The sequence below is a fragment of the Gymnoscopelus microlampas genome, assembly GCF_963454915.1.
Source record: "Gymnoscopelus microlampas genome assembly, chromosome: 4".
NCBI classification, from domain to species: domain Eukaryota; kingdom Metazoa; phylum Chordata; class Actinopteri; order Myctophiformes; family Myctophidae; genus Gymnoscopelus; species Gymnoscopelus microlampas.
In genome coordinates, this window is record NC_139941.1 from 49,960,481 (window position 1) to 49,980,945 (window position 20,465).

Consider the following 20,465-nt stretch of genomic DNA (forward strand, 5'->3'; position numbering starts at 1 on the left):
ATTGTGAATGGTAATTCCAGAACAACTCAAACACACATGTATATTCATTGTAAATGTTAAATACATGCAAACATATAGATTCACTTTTCAAACACATGGTAAAAAGAATAATAAGTAGAGACAAAGCAGAGCAGATATAGTTTAAAGTATTTATTGACACAATTGTATTATTGGTACCTTTACTGTAAGCAACACCATCAATATATTTGGTATAATGTCCTATCAATTATTGTTATTATAGTTGTTATTATGATTCTATATGTAATAATAGTATGGTTATATTTTATGATTCTATATATAGGTTAATTATAGTTATTAGTGATAATTATACAATTTTATATTATAGTAACTATTACAATGCCTGTAAACAGTTTATTATTGACAGATATATTATTGATGCTAGAATGATTATTATAACTACTATTATTGTTGTTATCCAAAATTATATTCTAACTTTTAAGTAAATTTAATATTTTCCAGGGTGAAGCAAAAAACCTGCCTCCTATTTCAGCCAATTTAGGAGTGCACAGGGAAAAATTCTTGCACCGACCCCTTTGTTAAAAAAGGCGATCAAGCAAGCTCCTGGTAAATATATTAATATATTATTAAACAACATTTAACATGCTGAAAAATAGGTAAAATTGTAGGGCTGCAACTATATTGATTAAGTGAATTATCTCAAAGTGTATTTTGTAGATGTCTAATTTTGTATTTATCAATGAATCAATGTGTAACATTTTCCATAATTATTTTGGGATTACATTTACTAGTTTAATTAAGAAATTAAGTCCTATTTTAATGCGTGTATATTGGCTGTTTGACTAAAATTATATTTTTTTGTCAAAATGAATTATAAAATAATTTAGTCCTAATAAGTGTTACAGTCTTACAGCCCTAAAAACAAATGGTGAGTTAAACATTTACAACATGCACATGTAAATATAAGGTAGTGGGTCATGAAAAGGCAGTATACAATCCAAAATAGTTTGTTATGCATTTGTTCGAATTGTTTAATTTATGTGTGAGTTTGTTATTAATTTCAGGGATGGCCAATATTGTGTTTATAGAAATTGGGTACTACCGGTTCACGAGCCACAACATAAATGGAATGCAATTATCTTAGAAATATGACAATCATTCACAAAGAACATTCCTGAAAAGTAGAAAAAGGTTAAAGGCAAAACAAATCTGTCAGTGCTGGACGGCTTCTGAAAAACAGGGAAACAAGTGTTAGTGTTCTTTTCAAACAAATGCTTCACAATCAATAGTTATGAAAAAAGACAAAACAATGTTACAATATGAATAAGACAAAACAATGCTATAATATGAATAAGACAAAAGAATCCTACAATATGAATAATACTCAACAAGACAAAAAAGGTGAGATTTGCAGTGATGTTGCTAGGTTTTCAATGTAATGGGTCCCGGGACCCACAGGTGGTCATTTAAATGGGTCCCAGAAACATTTTATGGGTCCCCAATTACACGCCCCCCCCCCCCTCTATTGTTTTCTTTGATCTCCAATCTCCATATCTTCTATGTGTGTGTGTGACTGTGTACATTATATCCTAATGCAGTATCCCTAAAGAACAACAACGCTTTGTGGAAGGGGGAAGAGAATGTTAACGGAACAGAGATATTTGTTTAAAAAAAGCAGATGTTTGCGGCAGTATTTATTGCTCTGGTGTTTTCTTCTTAAAAAGTGTGATTTCCTTCAAATGATGTATGCTTGTGTCGCACTGAAAATAACGATCTGAAAACAACGTGTTGCGCGTCGGTGTTTTGGCTCGCGGCTCGGTTTGGTGCGCAGGTCGCGGCTCAGTTTGGTGGGCGGGTCGCGGCTCGGTGCGCGGGTCGCGGCTTGGTTTGGTGCGTGTTTTTTGAACAGTGTATCTTCTGGACTCGAGCAGCATTGCTATTTGAGTACCTACACTGGAGTGGCACCAGAGCATGAGGTAGCGTGTGGCTATGAATAGTTCCTGCCGTCTCGACAACATCTCTGGTGACCACTATTTGCCATCCTTCCATTGTTTATGTCCAATCCAAGCATCAGTAGATCTGAAAACAACGTGTCACGCGTCGGTATTTTGGCTCGCGGCTCGGTTTGGTGCGCGTGTCGCGGCTCGGTTTGGTGCGCAGGTCGCGGCTCAGTTTGGTGGGCGGGTCGCGGCTCGGTTTGGTGCGCGCGTCGCGGCTCGGTTTGGTGCGCGGGTCGCGGCTTGGTTTGGTGCGTGTTTTTTGAACAGTGTATCTTCTGGACTCGAGCAGCATTGCTATCTGAGTACCTACACTGGAGTGGCACCAGAGCATGAGGTAGCGTGTGGCTATGAATAGTTCCTGCCGTCTCGACAACATCTCTGGTGACCACTATTTGCCATCCTTCCATTGTTTATGTCCAATCCAAGCATCAGTAGATCTGAAAACAACGTGTCACGCGTCGGTATTTTGGCTCGCGGCTCGGTTTGGTGCGCAGGTCGCGGCTCAGTTTGGTGCGCGGGTTGCGGCTCGGTTTGGTGCGCGCGTCGCGGCTTGGTCTAGTGCGCGGGTCGCGGCTCGGTTTGGTGCGCGTGTCGCGGCTCGGTTTGGTGCGCAGGTCGCGGCTCAGTTTGGTGCGCGGGTTGCGGCTCGGTTTGGTGCGCGCGTCGCAGCTTGGTCTGGTGCGCGGGTTGCGGCTCGGTTTGGCATTACAGGAGTTCATGAAAATGTCCCTGCGGAAGATGGCCCTACGGCTTGGTTTGGTGCGTGTTTTTTGAACAGTGTATCTTCTGGACTCGAGCAGTATTGCTATCTGAGTACCTACACTGGAGTGGCACCAGAGCATGAGGTAGCGTGTGGCTATGAATAGTTCCTGCCGTCTCGACAACATCTCTGGTGACCACTATTAATAACAATTGTTTATGTCCAATCCAAGCATCAGTAGGTTCCATTGTTCGCAATCCGTTTGTTATTGAGTGCGGCAGATGGGATATATTATATATTAGAATATAGCAGGTCAGAATGCGTTTGGTGGGAAAGAGCACGATGTTCTACAACTAACTAAGGTCTACATGGTTCCAGTGTTTGCAAGCTTGTCTTGCAGGCTATGCACTAGTCCTGATCGGAGGATAATACGCAATACACAGGATCATGGTAGCTGTAGTATGTACGTAATACTCCAGACTGTAGACATTGCTGTGGTCTTGAGATGTAAATGTGATCCAACAGCGTGTTTTTGTCAGTAGTCTTCTCCTTGATCAGTTGTGTGTATCCTCTGGACTCGAGCAGCATTGCTATCGGAGTACCTACACTGGCCAGTAGATTTTCATTGAAATCACCACAGACTACGATGGGATGGTGGTCCATCACTTCTAAGGCGTCCAGAAGGGCCTTAAGATTGTCCATGAACGGGTCATCGTAACGTGGTGGTCTGTACACTGCAGCTATCAGAAGCTTGACAGGGGACTCTATCTTGACGACCACAAACTCGAGGTTGGTCACATTGTGTATGTAACGCTTTTCACGTGCCTGGAAATGGTCTTTCACATACACAGCGACGCCTCCGCCATCCTGTTCTGCACGTTCAGGAAGGTTGGAGTACGAGATGTGCTTGTTGCGGCTGAACATGGTGTATCCATCTAATTGGAGACTGTCAGCCACATTGCAGCCGGTGAGATGAGTCTCGGTCAAGCACAGGACATCTGCATGGGTTAGTTCGTGATGTTGCCTGATGTCTCGAATGTGTGCCGGTAAACTTTGCGTGTTGTGATGTATAATCGCGAGTGTTTGCGCCTGGCCTGTCGTCTCTCGATACTTTAACAGTGGCATAAAACTGTCCAGTGAGGCGGTCTTCATGGATTCTAGGGCAGCTGTGATTGCAGGATCAGCATAGATTTTCTTCGCATCGAAGTCAATTATATGCAAACCTTGCAATGACGTTGTCCTACTGAGGGCAACGTAGGCCATGCCTGGTTGGAAGATCCGTTTCAAGGAAACCACTGCAGACTGTGTAGTCATGCCTTGGACTTTGTGAGCTGTGCAAGCATATGCCAACTTGATGGGAAATTGCCTACGAAGCGTTTTATCTTTCAGGTGGTCCTCGTATCTCTCGACGTACACTTGTGCAGAGCCAGGTGTAGTTTTCCGGTATTTCTGTCCTGCTCCAGGCTTGTCTACTACAAGCCAAAGCTTGGCTACTCTACTCTCGTCCTTGTTTACCTGTATCTCTACACTATCAATCTTGCCAAATGTCCCGTTCACAAGGCCATCCTCCACATCTATGTTCTTAATGATCATGATTGGGGCGCCTACTGCAACCTGCAAGTTGTCAAGAAGATCCTGATGATCTCCTGTACGGGGACTGGCAAGTCGAGTCCTGTGGTTATCAACTTGCCTATAGTCTTCCGCGGGTATGTTGACAATCTGGCTGTGGAGCGCAGACAAAGATTTGGCGTTGTGTTGAGACACCTCTTTGTTGGTTGCAAAGATGTGCACAACATCCTTAGGACAAAGGTGAGGCAATGTCACTCGTTGAGCAAGGAGTGCTTTGTCTGTGTCACTCAGCGGATCTTTCTTCGCTTTGACCCTCAACCTATTCAGAAGCTGTGCGTAGGGCACATCATCTTTCTGTCGCATGATCTCGGTCAACGTGATCATCTGAAAGTGTTGGTGCAGAAGGTCCGGTGTGCCTTCTTCGAGCACGCAGAGCGGTTTCCCACTGGATGTTGGAGGGAGCTGGTAAAAGTCGCCTACTACAAGTACCGACATGCCACCGAATGGCCTCTTACTGCCTTTGATCTCTTGCAGTCTCCAGTGGATGTAAAGAAACATGGCCTTTGAAACCATCGAGACCTCATCTATGATGATAATCTCCGCATTTCCCAGCTTTGCCCTCACGTCATCTAATTTGTTTCCCAGCCCTATGTAGGGTGGATTCAGTTTTCTGGGCAACTTCAACAGGGAATGCAATGTGTTTCCCGCGATGTTGTATGCTGCAGTTCCTGTAAACGCAGACAGCAGCACCGTGGGCATGGATGCATCCGTCTCTTCAGATAGTCTGGAGAGTCGACGGAGAATCCTTGTTGCCTCACCGTAGATGCACTTAATCAGATGGGATTTGCCAGTTCCAGCACCCCCAGTGACAAAGAAAAAGAAGGGTTCGGGTTTGTCAATTTTCTCAAGTACGCTCTTCAAACACCAGTCACGTACCGAGTGAAAGATGGAGGCTTGAGTCCGGTTGAGGTTTCGACACAATGAGCGCAGGTAATCGAGGCTCATTTGCGGAGCCGACACCCTGTGCGCAACAATTGTACCCACCTCTTGACAACTGAACTCTGGGACGTCGTCTTGTTCGTCGTCCGCAAGTGGATGTTGATCTTGTTCGGCAAGACATTCCATCCGCTCGAGCTCATTTTCGGGGGCAATGTTGGCCCACGCATCTTCCGCGGGGCCATTTTTCATGAACTCCTGTAATGCTTCTTCCATCGAAGAAGCATGTCTTTCATATTTCATCCTGTTTTCCGCAACGATGGCATTCGCGCGCCAAGTCCCTTTTTGCCCAGGTATTTTCACCGACGCAGACTCGTAGAAGTCCTTGTAGGTGGGGAAGTCTACGGTTTTCAGTGTGGTCTGATAGCGATGCGGAAGGTAAGCCTTCAGCAAGGTGCCGAAGTATTTCTCGGGGTCTTTCTGTTCCGAAAATTTCGCGTATCTGATTACCGCGTGTTTTTTCATGCGCTTTTTAATGGTTCCCATGTTGTCAGACAGCTTAAGGCAATCTGGCTTTTTTGCTTCGCTACCGTACACGATTCTGTACTCGGATGCAAATTCTGCGAGACACATGTTGTGAAACACCGACGTTTTGGGTCTGGCATTGTATTTGTCCAGAAGACTCGACATCCACACTTGGTTCGAATCTCCTGGTCTTTTCTGCAGCAAGCTGAGCGGGAGGCTCATTTTCATTGCATTGTCATCCGTTGGGAGGAAGACAACTGGGCGCGAGCATTTCTTCAATGACAAGCTACAAGTCCGGGCCACTGCCTCCTGAGAGCTAACCTGTCTGTTTTTAACGTATGCGTGAACAAGTTCGTTCATTGCACCCCTCTCGGTCACTTTCGTGGGGTCTATGCCTACGACTACTTGTTTCAGAATCTCACCCATCTCATGTTCGGCCTTGGATATGTAGGACAACATGTATGAGATGCAAACAAAGTGATCCAGGACAAACTGGATATCCATGTTGGCATTCCAGGCCTCCAGCAAAACTGGGTTGTAGTTGTTCACATAGCAATCCTTGACTCCACGCTTCATCAAGAGCACCTGGACATTTCGCATGTCTTCAAGACAGCTGTCGTACTCTTCGTGAGTCAAATTGCACTTTGCCAGCAACTCTGAGAGGTCGGTCACTTCTGATGGTAAGTCCAGAAGTAGATCATACAGAGGTTTGAGTTTGGCCAAAGAAGCCTGTGCTCTTGCCTTCTGTTGTTTGCCTATGCCCTCGGTACCATTCTTTGCACTTTCGTCTGTCACGGATGAAGACGAAAGGGGTGCAACAGGAGGAAATGAAGGATCATTTCCTCCTGTTGCGCCACTTTCGTCTTCATCCGTGACTTCTTCCGTTGGATCAACTGGCACTGGGTTAGTTAACCAGGTTGAGTCCACTGGTGCCTTGGGGAAACCAAACCTGCATGTCCTGTTACCTTTCTTACAGGACTTTGTGTGGTTTCTGCTGTGCATCTGAACTTCTTGGACAATTCGGTGAAGCACAGGATTTTCGTTTGGATCAGGCAGCTGGCACGAAATGTAGCGGTCCGCAAATTCGCATATTTTCTCGTCCGAGTCTTCCCCAAGTTTGGGGGCGTCGGCTACCCACAATAAGGCGTGAACATGTGGGGAACCTCTGGCCTGATACTCTATTCTATGGAACCAATCTATGACGTGACCGAGCGGGCGAGCATCAGATTGCAGCAGTTTTGTATACGCATGAGCAACTCGCTTGTCAAACATGCGCATTGTAGTCACTGCATTGCTTCTGAGGATGTCGCATTTCTCGTTCCAGTCAAGCTTGTCAAAATCCACTATTTGGCCTTGCTGTGCTTTTATTGCCGTTATGACCTCTGGCCATCTGAATTCGGCAGCACTTAAGGTCAAAAAGAAGGTAGGTGGGCCTAACTGACGGACCATGGCAAACAAATCAAACATGGTCTTCTGCCAGTAGGCTGGCGTCCCCCTCAGGGGTTGCATGAACCTTGTTGCATCGCGGTTTCGGACCAGTCTCTCGACTTCATGCTTGTCCTGCAACATCTTGTTAGTGATCCTGCGACCATCCTTGCTAAAGGGTTTGCCCTTCCTCAATTGAATTGAGATGGTGCTTTTGGCCGTGTGGGTCTCTGTAACAAACTGGGCAAAAAAGAGATAGCTTTGGTCTCTCGCAAAACGATCATCGGCACTGAAAAGCCTTGCGTTAAAGTACCTGCTTGGGCTCAGTTTGAGCTTTCTCTTCCGATCTAACGTGTTCTCGCCAGATGGAAACAAGACAGGGAAGGCCTTTGCTTCGAGATTTGGGACTGTGCTGTAGCTGACAGGCCTGTTGCCTTCGGCTGGGGCGAGGCAGAAAATGCCATCGCCGTATGTCATTGTCTCTTGTCCAATGTCATCCGGTTGCAAGCAACCGTCCAAGCCATGTCCAGGTCTCAGCGCATCTTGCTCATCTTGGGCAGTGGGTGGATGTTGATCCACTCCCTGTGATGGGTCGAAAGATTCAGTAGCATCGGCTACTTCAATCATTTCGGCCTCATCACAACTGTCCATGACTTCATCTGTGGCTGTCTGTTCAACAGTGGGTAGCTCTTCAAGCTGGCCCTCCACATTTGCATCGTTGATGCTCTCATCATTTCGGATTATGATGTTTTTGTAGTCGGGGTGTGTCTCGATGAGTTTACTCAAGCCCGATAACACATTGGTCATATTGACAGTGTGAAAAAGATGATAGCCTTTGTACCGCAGACGTCTCTTCAGCTTCACTCTGTACAAACAGGATGCATCGAGCCGTCTGGGTAGCGTGTTTACTGTGGTTGCCACGTCTGCTGGCACGCAAACCACAGCACCATGTATCGCACTCTGTTTGCCTTTAGGAAGTGTGAGAATCTTGGCAAACGGTATGTCTATTGCTAAAATTTGTCTTTCCAGCACATTGAGTTGGCGGAGCTCTGGAGGAATGGGGGCTAGTCCCAGGTTGTTTGCGACAGCCAAGCGTGGCATTCTACCTACTTCTACACTTTTGTGACAGCTTTGACAAATCCACTCTGTTCGCCTTTCTAAGGGTACAGCGCAATCTTTCGGCCCTCCACATTGATCATCACACGAATGAAGGTATTTGCCTGTTAAGCAGGCAGCAACCACTGCGGGTTTGATCGTGTAATTTGACCTTTGACAAACATACACTTGATTAGCGAAAAGAGCCCGATGGCACGTTGTGCACACCTTAGTTGGTCCATCTTTTGTGGCTTTCTGGAAACTCGCTATAGCGCCTTGTACTAGCTCATTCTGTTGGGGTGCGGTAACTAAATCTATCCTCGCAGTATCTAAATCTTTCCTCGCAGTATCTAAATCTTTCCTCGCTTTTAAAGCTTTGCTAAGTTTGCGCAGTTCATCACATAAGTCCTTGTATCTATTTCTTATCCTCATTGAACGTCGCATCACACAGCGCATCTTGAAGAACGGGTCCGTTTTGCATCTGCGGGCCATATAGGACTTCATGCGTTCCCTGAACTTTTCCCTGAACTCCTCATCTCCTTTGAACCTCTTGTTTCTATATCCCTTCTGTTTTTGCTGATGCTTTTCTCTAAACTCCTCATCTTCATTGTACCTTCTTTTGTCATAAGCCTTAATTTTGACCTGTTTTTGCCCTCTGAACTCCTCATCTAATTTGAACCTCTTTTTGCCATATGCCTTTTTTTTGACCTGATGCTGCCCTCTGAACATACAATCTTCATTGTATGTTCTTTTAAAGTATGCGTTCTTAAATTGTTTTTGCCTTGTCCTGAATTTTGTATCCGTTATACATCTCATGGCAATATATTTGTTCATGTATTCCTTCCTCGGAGTCCAAGGTTTTTCCTTGGTATCAGATTTTAGTTGGTCCTTTTGTCTCCTCGCTAATTTTCGTTTTCGTTGGTTACCTATTTTGTTTGCCCCTTCATTTGTAGTGTCTGACATCACTTGTGTTGACAGTGAATGGCCAGCCTGCAGACAATGCTTGGTGATTGGAGGTCCAGTGTTTGTTTCATCCTGACAAGTTAGATCAACAGGCTCTTTGTGATGCAGGTTGTCAGGATGAACTTGCACTGTTGACAGATGGGGTGACCGAGCATTTGTCTGTTCAAATGTCACTGGCATGAAGTCAAACTGCATTTTGTCTATCGTGTTTTCATGTGAGAAGTCAATTAGCTGGTCTATCTTAGCGAACAGATCATCCAACTGAGTGAATGTCATCATTACAGCCTTTCCTCCAGGCAAAGGTAGGCCATCAGCACTTCTCTGATGAGAGTCAAACAGTCCATATCTTCCAGACCTGTCTCTAAAAACAGCAATGGTGAATGGTGATACTGTTAGGAGTGCATATTTGACGTCCTCAGACAGACACTTAAGTCTTTCCTGAAGCTTCAGGAACCAATGCTGTCGGTGGGGCTCTCCCTCAGCTCTCATATATCCCATTTCCACGTTCGATTTTTTCACGGAGTACGTATTGTGTTCCGTTTCGACCTTTAGAGGTACTTCCTCCATTGTCAGCAGGCATGACTGAAACTGATTTTGTCTTTTTAGTTGTTCTATTGTTCTTTTATACAGACTGTCTCCCCTGTCTAGTATCTTGTCAAGATCATCCATCTTCAAGTCAAGACCTTCATGTTGGTGTGCCAAAAATGTCAGAGCCATGCATGTACACTGCCGATTCTTTGACATTTTGGAAAACCTATGATGATTTTGGCTTTTGGATGCCTGCACAGATTTCACAGAGGGTGGCGGGGTGCATGCTTGTTGTACAGGGTCATTGTTGGAAAGGTCCATGGCCTCGCCAATGTTGTCTTCAACATTTGACTGTGCATGTTGTGTTCCTTCATTGACCACTGTGCAACTGTTTGGTGCATCTGCATGGGCTAATTTAGAAGCCCAGAATTTCCTTTTAGCGTTAGATCTCTTCCCACGACCAGGCATGATGTCAGCAAGTTTTTGATCTGAACTTTTATTAAAATGTACAGTCTTTACCAAAAAACAACCTTCAACACTAGTGTAGCATTAGTCAAAAATCACTCCAGGCATCTAGAATCGACTTACTTACCGTTAAAAAGTCACCAGAAGAGCTGTTCCGATCCGATGAACACTAGAAAAAAATATAGAACAATTTCAGACTAGCGCTATAGTTTCACAATATAATTACTTTTTAATATATATTTTTTCTACCGTTATATTCTTGAGTAAAAACCGTGTGTGCCATTTTATGACAGTAGAGTTTCAGGCTGCTGCGCAGCCTTCAAACCTAGTCCTATGTTGCGCTGCTAAGAGCATTGGTCACTGAAGCATGGCCATTTGAAGTGTTTTACACTGCTATATAGCACCTACGAAGTTTGGGGCGTTAAGCATGCTCCGAACTGTAGTTATGGCTGTTTAAAGGGCACATTTTTGATGAAAATCTTTGTTTAGATCTGCTCAAGTATCGGTATATATGAAGTAATTACTTTGACTGTTGAGTTTTTTCATCTTTCCATAATGTGCATTATTGGTATGTTAAGAATATAACAGCTGCATTTGTATGTATGGCACTTGTTTTATTCATATCCATCTATCATTCATGCCATTATGGCTATAACAGACTTGAGTTTTGTAATAGTTGACATTCCCTTGTTTAACTTAGCCATTCAAGATTGTATACAATATTAACCAAAAAAATTAGAAAAGTATAACTAAAGAGAGAAAGTATTACATAAGAATATATGTATACCAAAGATTATGTATATGATGAGTACACCATAGAATCTAAGTACGGCACTTAGGTTAGGTTTAGCAGTATGGGAAAATAAAGGATTAATTCATAAGTTTGCTGTTGCAAACTTTTTTTACTGTTGTTTACTGTTACCATTTATCTGTAGAGTAATAGTGTAACCATTTTGTTTTATTTCATTTGAATTTTTTGAATAAGAATGGCTGACAGCTTTGACTAAATTGGATCCTACATAGTCATTACCTTTTTAAAATGTGTGGAAACAGTATGTAACTAGAATTAAAGCTGCACGCAGCGATGACCGGGTCGTCGACGTTCTGTATACATCTACGATACAAGCCTGTATAGCAATCAGCTGAAAAGTTAGGCTAAATTAGCTAACAAATTCAGCCTGTCCCTATTGGACGTCAAAGTGTACCTAGGACGTTTTGTGGGTTTTTGATGCTGGGAACCGGAGTTATGGCTTTTTAAAACCCAGCCAATAGGAACACAGAGGGGGCGGGGCTTAAGCAATTTCAGCCTGCCCCTATTGGCCGTCTAAGTGTACCTAGCAAATGTTGTAGATATTCGATGCTGGGAACTGGAGTTATGGCTGTATAAAGCCCAGCTAATAGGAAGACAGAGGGTGCGGGGCTTCAGAAATTACAGATCGTCCCTATTGGTGGTCTAAGTCCACATACCAAACTTCTACTGGGTAGTATGCTGCGAACTCGAGTTATGGCTGTTTAAAGGCCAGCCAATAGGAAGACAGAGGGGGTGGGGCTTCAGAAATGACAGCTCGTCCCTATTGGTGGTCTTAGTCCACATACCAAAATTGTACTCTGTAGTTTGTTGCAAACCGAAGTTATGGCTGTTTAAAGGCCAGCCAGTAGGAATTGTAGATCGTCTATTTTCACTTCCTGTTTGGCGTTGAAGTTGGACGCTTTGCCGTGGTCACGCCGTTTTACACAAGCTTTTGATAACTTTTCATTGTTAACGTCTTTTGTGTGTGAGCAAATTTGAGGGGGATCCGATAATCCGCGTAGGAGGAGTCAGTGAAAGTACAACCTGTGAAAACGGCATGAAATGCACAACAACGCCACTACCAATAAAAAATGGCCAACTTCCGGTTTGGTTTTGGTCATGGCTCCAAGAGACTTTTTCATAAGTTGGGACATGATACAAGTTTGTAACAATTTTCATGCATGTAGGTGAAGTTGTATTGTTGGGCTTGAAGCATGAACTTTTGTAGGGGGCGCTATTGAGCGATTAGGCCATGCCCCTTTTTGAGAAGATTAAAATACGTAATTTTTCTTCACTTGATGTGTGTGCAAAGTTGCACAACTTTTTGAGTACGTTTCGGCCCTCATTTTCCAGATTCATTTGGGGGAAATATAATCATTGCAGTTTCAATAGGGAAAAATAATAGTTTTACACAAGTCAGCTACCTGATTGCACTTAAGGCAGATGTTAAAAATGCAGGGCAAAGGCTTTTTCTTGGCCACTAGGGAGTGTGCATACAAGGTTTTACACAGATCAGTGCAGTTATAGGTAAAAACATGTATCGACCTGCTATAGTGCCACCATGAGGCTGACTTGACATTTTTCAAGTGGCATTTCTTCCTCTTCCTAGTGGGAATGTGTGTGCAAAATGTCACCGAAATTGCACGCTGTGTTCATGATTTGAGGCATTTTGTTCAAAACAGAGCCCGTTTCGTTGAATGACAATAGAGATACTGTGTACCGATTATTGTGATGTTTGAACAACATGTGTAGTGCAGTCAAAAGTGTGTTTGCAAAAATTGGCCTCCTGGTGGCATAACCAGGAGCCCCATGTGACTAATTTGGGACAGAATTCTGCTATAGCATACAGGGAGCGTGTGTGCACAGTTTCACTACCATCAAGTCAACGGTACCAAAGATTGGCTGTCCACAGACAGAATGACACACACACAGACGGACAGAGTGCAAAACATAGTCTCAGCCATGCCTTCCGGCCTGGTGGAGACAATAAAGTGTGCACTAATAATCTGGGGAACAACAAAATAATTTTGGGACCCCTCTGGGAATATTGATAACCCTGTGCATGTAATGCGCGGATCTCCTTGAGGACTGCAGTCACAGAGATGATTCCGTGATTTTTCAAAAGGTACAGTAAAATCACTGTTTTTTGCTGGCAGCAGTGGCACACTATTACACTATTGATATGGCAGTCAAAGAGTTAAGCTACAGAGTATATATATTGGCAATGCCTCCTTAAAAAGGGACAATGGACTGATCCCAAGACAATCACATGTGTCATGTTATGTTAAACAAACCTTGCAGTAGTGCAGTCTGGGATGGTCCCCTCAGTCCACAGCTGTGTTGGCCAAGATATCAGGTCTGGTGTACAGCCACGCCACAGCTGAAAATTTTAAGCAAAAATATTGTATTTTAGACAGAAATACATATCTGTCAAAGGCAGATCTACAAGCTCACAAGTTATCTACAAGCTGACAAGTGAGCTTGTAGATCGGCTATTTAAAATAAGGCAACAAGCTTACAGTGAACTTGTAGATCTGCTATTTTCCAAACATTAAACTCACAGTGAGCTTGTAGATATGCCATTTTCAAATATATATGTATAATGCCTTGTTATGTCATGGCTACAGATGTCTGCCAATTTAGGAGAGAATTGGAAAACAGCAGATCTACAAGCTCACAACGCGTTGCATTGTGAGCTTGTAGATCTGCCATTTTCAAATAGTGAGTCACATGGGGGTGCGGCTGCACACAGACAGTGCACACAGAGAGACACACAGACACACAACCCGAGCACGGTTTCATAGTAAGCTCACTTTGCACTACTGTGCAGTGCTTGGGCCCTAAAAGAGGAGCACAGGTCTCCACCAGGTCAGGTAGGTTATTGTGGTACAGCAATGAAGGAGGCGCACCTCCTTCCGCTGCGTTCGCAATAACAAAAGCAAGGTGTTATGTTAAGAAAAACAATGATCAGAGCTAGCTCTGAAACATGACTTCAACCTGGTGTTTTCGCTTTATCCATTTACGGCCCGTACATTGACATACAAGTGCTTCAAATCAACAAATTTGAAAACCACTGCCTACTTCATCTTACTGGAGTGGCACACAATAAGAGTAAAAATAGCAGATCTACAAGCTGCCAACGTGTGTTAGTGCTCTACTTTTCCATGTCAAGGACCCCCGAAATGATACGCATCTGGCCGCAGACCCCGATTTGAAAATATGTTGTTCCAGGGCCTCCCAGAAGCACATATCGGAGTTAGAATGTTCGCAAAGGACCCCAAAAATGATATGTATTTTGCTGCAGACCCATATGTCAAAATAAGTTGTTCCAGGGACCCCCAGAAGCACAGATCAGAGTTAAAAATGTTTGCAAACTTTCAAGATTCTTCAAAAATGGCAGATCTACAAACTCACTTGGTGCTGCGCTATGAGCTTGTATATCTGCTATTTTTGAATAGCCAAATGAATCTAAAATGACAGCGATCACGGTCTTAAAGGGTTAATACAAAATTCAGGTATGCCTAGCACTTATCAAAATATAAGTAAATCAAGCCATGGATATTGGCAATGCCTCCTTAAACACTAGCCCTGGATTGACCTCAAGACAATTAGGCACACACAAGTGAGCATGTTTGTTTGTCAGGTACTTATTAAAGCATACTTTGAAACGGTAACGAATATAGTAAATAATACATTGCATCCACAACGTGAAAACACAGCAACTATACCAGTTAACTACACCACAGTACCAGTATGCAAACAGTCTTACAGTCAGTAGGGGTGCTACTGCTACTATACTCCTGAGTGAACACAGTAACTGCTTTCAATACCTTAAGACCGGGGATGCATCTTTGTGTCAATTGTAGATTTGTTTGGCTATTCAAAAATAGAAGTTCTACAAGCTCATAGTGCGGCACCAAGTGTGTGTGTGTGTGTGTGTGTGTGTGTGTGTGTGTGTGTGTGTGTGTACACACACACACACACACACACACACACACCTCATCTCAGTCCTAAATTCTCCTGTTAGAGGCTAGTTGTCCATCTTAATCACAAGTTTTAACAGAATAAATATAACAAGCAAAGTCAATTAAAAGCTGAATCTGTTATATAAGCAAGGTAGTCACATACTGTACATAGAATGCTGAGAGACAGTGTAGTGCCTCATGCTTTAAAAAAAAAAGTATTCAAAGGCATCTACAAATATTTGCCAAACATATAAAATATAGTGAGAAAAGCAGAATTAGCAGATCTACAAGGTCACTTGTAAAAATTATATGCAGCGCCATGAGCTTGTATGTGCCATGCTTTTCAAAATCGTGTGAACAGGAACAACATTTTGAGATGAAGTCCACAGCCAAATACATTTTGGGGGTCCTTGACATGGAAAAGCACCACTGATATAGCAACGTGTTTTTCAAAGTATTTATAGAATATATATTCAAAGATTTGCACAATTTTTCAAAAATACCAGATCTACAAGCTCATAGCGCAGCACCGAGTGCTACGCTATGAGCTTGTAGATCTGCCATTTTGACCCCAAGACCATTTCCATAATGGCAACATTAGATGATTACAAATGTTGTGAGGTTTGTATATTAAACAAACCTGTCTTGCAGTAGTGTCTGGAAGAGTCTGTCTGCTGTCACCAACACACAGGATCTCCACCACACCTGCAAATGAATTAGAAAAATATTTATTTTAGACAAAGTTAACCTGAAGATACATTTATTGATTTACATAGACAGTTGCTCACACCACATCGTCTACATGTGCATTAGAGTGGGCTGCAGATGCATTAGAGTGGGCTACAGATGCATTAGAGTGGTCTACAGATGCATTAGTGGTCTACAGATGCATTAGAGTGGTCTACATGTGCATTAGAGTGGGCTACAGATGCATTAGAGTGGTCTACAGATGCATTATAGAGTGGTCTACAGATGCACTACAGTGGGCTACAGATGCATTAGAGTGGTCTCCAGATGCACTACAGTGGGCTACAGCTGCACTAAAGTGGTCTACAGATGCATTAGAGTGGTCTACATATCACAACAGTGGTCTCCAGATGCAACAGAGTGGTCTACAGATGTACTAGAATGGGCTAGAGAGGCACTACAGTGGTCTACAGATGCAATAGAGTGGTCTACAGATGCAGTAGAGTGGTCCACAGATGCACAACAGTGGTCTACAGGTGCACTAGAGAGGTCTACAGATGCACGACAGTGGTCTACAGATGCAATAGAGTGGTCTACAGATGCACTAGAGTGGTCTACAGATGCACAACAGTGGTCTACAGGTGCACTAGAGAGGTTTACAGATGCACTAGAGTGGTCTATAGATACAGTACAGCATGCTATAGATACAGTGGGTAGTCTATTAGATGTAGTACAGTGGTCTCATACAGCTGTCGATACGGTGCAGTGGTCTAATAGATGCAGTACAGTGGTGAAGATACAGAACATGATCTCATGCAGCTATAGATATGCAGTGGTCTCATATAGCAAGATGCAGTGGTGTAGATACAGCACAGTGTTCTCTAGATGCAGTGCAGTGGTCTCATGCATGCAGCTATAGATACAGTACAGTGATCTCATGCAGCCATTACAGTAAAGTGCTATAGTAAATAATATATTGCATCCAAAAGGTGAAAACACAGCAACTATACCAGTTAACTACACCACAGTACCAGTATGCAAACAGTCTTACAGTCAGTAGGGGTGCTACTGCTACTATACTCCTTCTGGGTGAACACAGTAACTGCTTTCAACACCTTAAGACCGGGGATGCATCTGTGTGTCAATTGTAGATTTGTTTGGCTATTCAAAAATAGAAGTTCTACAAGCTCATAGTGCGGCACCAAGTGTGTGTGTGTGTGTGTGTGTGTGTGTGTGTGTGTGTGTGTGTGTGTGTGTGTGTGTGTGTGTGTGTGTGTGTGTGTGTGTGTGTGTGTGTGTGTGTGTGTGTGTGTGTGTGTGTGTGTACACAGACACACACCTCATCTCAGTCCTAAATTCTCCTGTTACAGGCTAGTTGTCCATCTTAATCACAAGTTTTAACAGAATAAATATAACAAGCAAAGTCAATTAAAAGCTGAATCTGTTATATAAGCAAGGTAGTCACATACTGTACATAGAATGCTGAGAGACAGTGTAGTGCCTCATGCTTTAAAAAAAAGTATTCAAAGGCATCTACAAATATTTGCCAAACATATAAAATATAGTGAGAGAAGCAGAAATAGCAGATCTACAAGGTGACTTGTAAAAAATAATATGCAGCGCCATGAGCTCCACAGCCAAATACATTTTGGGGGTCCTTGACATGGAAAAGCACCACTGATATAGCAACGTGTTTTTCAAACTATTTATATTATATATATTCTAAGATTTGCACAATTTTTCCAAAATACCAGATCTACAAGCTCATAGCGCAGCACCGAATGCTACACTATGAGCTTGTAGATCTGCCATTTTGACCCCAAGACCATTTCCATAATGGCAACATTAGATGATTACAAATGTTGTGAGGTTTGTATATTAAACAAACCTGTCTTGCAGTAGTGTCTGGAAGAGTCTGTCTGCTGTCACCAACACACAGGATCTCCACCAAACCTGCAAATGAATTAGAAAAATATTCATTTTAGACAAAGTTAACCTGAAGATACATTTATTGATTTACATAGACAGTTGCTCACACCACATCAGATCTAGATATACAAATGAGCTTGTACATCTGCTATATTCAGTAGTGTAAATGTGCTTTTTCCATTGAGCTCATTTATTGTAAGCACACAAGTGAGCTTGTAGATCTGGTACTTTTCAATAAAAAACGTTTCAATGTAAAAATATTGCAAAACACACGCATGCTCTCTCTCTCTCTCTCTCCCCCTCTCACACACACACACACACACACACACTTAAGTCCTACAGGAGAACTCTTGTTAGTGGCTAGTTTTAATAATCACATGTTTTTTTTTACATAATATATAACAAACAAATGCATAGTCGATTAAAAGCTACATTTTGTGTTATATATAATGAATTGATACAGATATATGGTCGATTGTGTTGTGAGACGATGTCTCACCGACACCGAAAACAAACGTAGTTTCGCCTACAGAACTAGCCATGAAACATGTCAGACATGGCTTAACTTCAACCTGAAGTTTGCACTTTGTCCATTTATGGCCCGTACATCTACATAAACGTTCACATTTCAAATATTAAGTGCTTATGTCATGGCCACGGATGTTACAATTATGTAGGGGCCCACAGAAGTACCAGTATGTTCTCTATTGTTCAATAAAAAGCATTTTAATCCGATCGGTGGCCAGTCTCTCACCATTTCCGCCATGCTTTCAACTATGTGACCCTATCGGTTGGGAAGTGTATTGCACTCTGATACAATCGAACTCTATGAGAAAATGGCCACCGATCGGATTAAAAGTATTTTAATTGAACAATACGGAAAATACGGGTACTTCTGGTGGATCGTACATAACTGTAACATCCGTGGCCATCGGGCAAAACTTTGTTTGAAATGTGAACGTTTAAGTAGACGTACGGAACAAAACGGGGAAAAGTGCAAGCACCATTTGCAGTTCATCCATGATGCAACGTTAGCTTGGAAAGTTAGCATATCAGCTAATGGACGGATATACTATATAATTTAACAATTATATTACTCACCTCACACAAAAGACGACGAAATGAAACTCCTCGGAAGAAAAGATGTAGATCAGTGATATTCTATAAATGTAAATGAAGTTTAATCGTTTACAATTCCTCTCGTCACGATGTGTCCAGCTGGCAAAACAAAGATCTGAGAAGAAGGGGGGAAGGGGGGCGGTTTGTCTCAAAATGTGCTTTCACAGGGTTGCCAGGTTTTGCGAGAGAAACAAGCAACCAGGTCTATGAAGCGAGCCCTTCGCCCTTTAAAAACGAGGCTATATGAAAAAAAGCCAATCAACAAGCTCACAACTCCTTGCGATAAGAAACTGCACTTTAAGAAACAATGGCAAAAAGTCGCAACCACCAATATTGACGAGCAACTTGAGAGAAAAAGTAGCCACAATTCGCTTATAATAAGCGGACATGGCAACAACGTTAAGCGTGTGTCGTTACGTCATCCGGCCTGAAACACAGTATTTGAAGCACATTGTGCGAGAGAAATAAGCAAGCAGGTCTATGAAAACAATCATCATGTTATACCAATATGAATAATAATAATAAGATAAACAGCCGTCTACACTGAATGTCTGCATGATAGAACAGCGGCATAAAAATAAAAGTAAAGTAAAAGTAAAAAAAAAAAAAGAAGTTAGGCTATTTGCTAACCTCTGAAAATGATCCTTACATGAATCTTAAATAAATATTTTTACTGAAATATTTCTATGTAGTTATTTTGTTTTTTATAACCAAAAAGTAAAATAACGAAACAACAACAGCAATAATAATAATAATAATAATAATAATAATAATAATAATAAGGGTAATAATAATAATAATGATAATAATAATAATAAGAAGAAGAAGAAGAAGAAGAAGAAAAAAAACACAGAAGGCAGTTAACATTCCTAATTTCTCCCAACACTGTGTCTGGTAATGAAAATGTACTTGAGTAAAAGTACAGAAGTATCGGCATCAAAATATACTTAAAGTACCAGAAGTAAAAGTAGTAATTATTTTAAGTTTTCAAATGCATAAAATGTATACAAAATGTATCATTAGAAAATAGCAGATCTACAAGCTTACAACGCATCAGGCACTAGGGATAACTGGGCACCAAAACCATCTTGGCACTAGGGACAGGAGGGCACTAGCGACACATGGGCACTAGGGAAATGTGGGCACCTGGTCAACTGGGAACTGGGCACTTGGGACATGTGGGCACCAGGACAACTGGGCACCTGGACGAGTGGGCACCTGAATTAGTCTTTTTTTGTGTTTTACTTTACACAGCATGATGCTTTGTTGCTGCCTGGGCCAAGCCAAAAGGCATGGCCGAGACTATGTTTTGCACCCTGTCTGTCAGTCCGTCCATCCGTCCGTGTGTCCTTCACCCCCTCTGTCTGTGAACAGCTAATGTCCAGCATGCACTGTTAGCTTGATCGTAGCGAAACTGTGCACACACACTCCCTGGATGCCAATTCAGAACCCCAAATCACATAGGCCTGTTATAGCGCCACCAGGAGGCAGCTTTTTGCAAAACCATTTTTTATGGCAGTATCCTACAGATTTGATCCAAACATCACACAGATTGGGACACAGTATCTCTAGTCATTAAACGAAACAGGTCTTTCAGATTGTTCATATTCCATCCTTATTGGCTAAGAATGGCTTCCAAAGTGTCTGTTTTGAACAAAATGCCTCAAATCATGGACACAGCATGCAATTTCCATGTAATTTTGCACGCACATTAAACATAAACACATAAATAGGCCGAGGAAGAAATGACACTTCAAATCTGCCTTGTGGTGGCGCTATAACAGGCCGTT

The 20,465-nt window shown here is 42.6% G+C and overlaps 1 protein-coding gene and 1 long non-coding RNA gene across 2 annotated transcripts in view; both read right to left on the reverse strand.

Moving 5' to 3' along the window:
• Positions 1-20,465, reverse strand: part of ela3l (elastase 3 like) — a gene marked incomplete at both ends in the record, with an annotated part of 46,927 nt that overhangs the window by 5,441 nt on the left and 21,021 nt on the right. The window lies entirely within an intron of this gene.
• LOC311042961 lies at positions 976-18,793 on the reverse strand. Its single transcript, XR_014600565.1, has 6 exons — positions 18,658-18,793; positions 17,516-17,580; positions 15,581-15,645; positions 13,270-13,355; positions 10,313-10,354; positions 976-1,208 (listed from the first exon to the last, which is right to left on the reverse strand). It is a non-coding gene; the product is annotated as an uncharacterized lncRNA (long non-coding RNA).